The sequence below is a fragment of the Triticum aestivum genome, chromosome 5B, assembly GCF_018294505.1.
Source record: "Triticum aestivum cultivar Chinese Spring chromosome 5B, IWGSC CS RefSeq v2.1, whole genome shotgun sequence".
NCBI classification, from domain to species: Eukaryota; Viridiplantae; Streptophyta; class Magnoliopsida; order Poales; family Poaceae; genus Triticum; species Triticum aestivum.
The window spans coordinates 686718285-686720999 of record NC_057807.1 but is presented as its reverse complement, the minus strand read 5'-3'; the positions used below and the strand labels follow the sequence as shown (position 1 = coordinate 686720999).

Sequence of the window (2715 nt, the reverse complement as noted above, 5' to 3'; positions counted from 1 at the left end):
GCTTCGATGGACCACCCGTGCAACTGAAAAAAGCTACAACTGTTCATGTGAAAGCTTCAAGACGTATTTGAAAAAGCTTCAACCGGCGAAATTGAGAAGTTTCATCCGACCACTATGAAAAATAAACTACAACCGTCGAATTGGGAAGCTTCAACCATTGAATTGAAAAGCTTCAATGTGCTTTATAGAAAGCTCCGACCCATGAGTACATCAAACGAAAAAGTTACAATCGTTGACATGAAAAGCTTCAACCCTGTTTTTGAAAAGTTTCAACCAGAGAGCAGCGATAAAAAGCTGGAACCAACACCTCACCATTGATGCAACCGACTACTGTGATGGCTTCACAGCGGAGACGAACTCCAGGGACCGGCGGGCCGAATTTTTGCTGGGTCCGGAAGCCCGATTTGCTGCATAAGAGATGCAGCCCAGTGGAGCACCACTGCTCCAACCAGAGTGAGATCGACGAGATCGCGTCGGTCGCAGCGACACGCTTCAGGACTAGAGGCGGACGGAGAGGAGACCTAAGATGGAAGAAGTGGAGCTAAGGCTGCAGGCCTAGAACACACAAACAAGTGTTGGAACGGCACGGCGAGACCAAGCCATTGTTAACTTCGATAAAATCCAGATCTACTTATGTGGCCATGCTGAAGAACGTTGAGCTTTGTTTTGTCGCTGTTAATCTGCCATCGCAGGCTCTCACGAGGTGTTACTCCATGAAGCGAGAGAAGGAATCTTCATCTGAATTTCCTCGCTAGATGGTAGATTTTGTTGTGAAGATGACTTCCCCTGTGTGCCCCCATTTTGTTTATCTAGATTGTTGCAGTACCTTGATTTTAGCTTGAGGGTATACCAAATTCAATCCCGGTAACTAGTAAGTAGTACTAAGTAGTGGATAGTAGAAGAATGTGTTGATAAATTCAGTGTAAAAATGTCTACAGAAGGTTCAGAGCAAGAGATGGCATCTTCATCAGAGTTTCCTCGTTAGATGCAGATTCCGTTACGAAGAGGACTTCCCCATGCGCCCCATTTTGTTTATCTAGACTGTTGCAGCACCTTGATTTTAGCTTGAGGTATCACGATTCAATCCCTGTAACAGGTAGTAGTAGTGACTAGTGGTAGATAGTGGAAGAATGTGTGAGCAAATTCAGTGTAGGAATGTGTACACGAATATTCAGTGTAAGAATGTCCACACCAGATTCAGTGTAAAAGTCTTTTTGCCTTTCTTTTTACCCCTCAAATTTTGGTAGCTACTCCCTCCGTTCTGAATTACTTGTCGAACGTATGGATGTATCTAGATGTATTTTAGTTCTAGATACATCCGTTTCAGCGACGAGTAATTTGGAACGGAGGGAGTAGGAATTAACGTGTGTACAGAAAAAGAATTTCCGATTGATTTGCCCTATTGTTTAGCTGCTGAATTGGATTTGGGCATATTGGTTTCACCCAGTGTGGATGTAATACGTCCTGTGGGAAATAAGTTTAATTTCATCCGATGGCATCAAAGTCGATATGTCCGAGTGGTTAAGGAGACAGACTCGAAATCTGTTGGGCTTTGCCTGCGCAGGTTCGAATCCTGCTGTCGACGCTACGCTTTTTTTTACTTCTCCGTGCACCTTTGTTTTTGCATTTGTGCCATTATTATTGTTCTCTACTCTGCTGCACGCATGGTTATGATATTTCAATCTTTGTGTCAATCATGCCCAAGGAACATATGTTTTGCAGCGACAACAGGCATATCTGTAACTCCTCTAACGGCCCTTTTTGCTGAAAAATATTAGCAATAGTAACTGCCTAAAACATAGAACCAAAGTATGTTTTCCATACAAACTTTTTCCTACATCTTACGTAGTATATAAGCGTTGGTACATATATTATACTAGTAAATTGTACTCCCTCCGTCCCAAAATTCTTGTCTTAGATTTGTCTAGATACAGATGTACCTAATACTAAAAGCTAACTTGGTACATCCGTACTTGGACAAATCTAAGACAAGAATTTTGGGATGAAGGGAGTACATGCTTTGCACGTCATTTAAATATGTGTGCAAAGTTCAATTCATGAATACATTGCTTGCTCCCTTCAAACATGGTACCTTCGCATGTAAAGCTTGATCGAGTTCATTATTGTAGCCATTTTGTTTTGTACTCCCTCCGTTCGGAATTACTTATCGCAGAAATGGATGTATCTAGACGTATTTTAGTTCTAGATACATCCATTTTCGAGACAAATAATTTGGAACGGAGGGAGTATATATGTTGCCTGAAAAATGGGGTTCAGTCCTGTATATAGAGCTTTACATGCTTAGTATTACGATCTCATACTACACTCAGCTTACTTTGCAACTTCTTGAAAACTTCCAACTTCTCCCTGACGCGATTAGTGTGCGCGTTGCGGACGCTCTGCCAGTGTGTGTACCTTGACCAGTTACATGCATGAATGGATAACCTTAGGCAAGTAAAACTTTTCCTACATTGTATATAGGGATGGTTCTAGAATTCTCGCTGGCACTGTAGCTCGTATGTAGCTGTGAATACCACAATTTTCGGCCCTCTGATTGACTCTATCAACGGCTCACATTGCTTTTTGGTTTTGAGCAGTGGCGGAGCTTGAGCCGAATATATGGGGAGGCCATGGGCTGGAGGGGGGGGGCAAACTTAACTATTTGAGCTGTTTTTAGTGGAAAATAGGCCTAATACAAAGGAATATATATATACA

At 42.2% G+C, this 2715-nt stretch overlaps 1 non-coding gene across 1 annotated transcript; it reads left to right on the top strand.

Annotated features, from left to right (window-relative positions):
• Positions 1–1503: 1503 nt before the first annotated feature.
• Positions 1504–1585, top strand: TRNAS-CGA (transfer RNA serine (anticodon CGA)). The gene has a single exon. It is a non-coding gene; the product is annotated as a tRNA-Ser (tRNA).
• The last annotated feature ends 1130 nt before the right edge of the window (positions 1586–2715 follow it).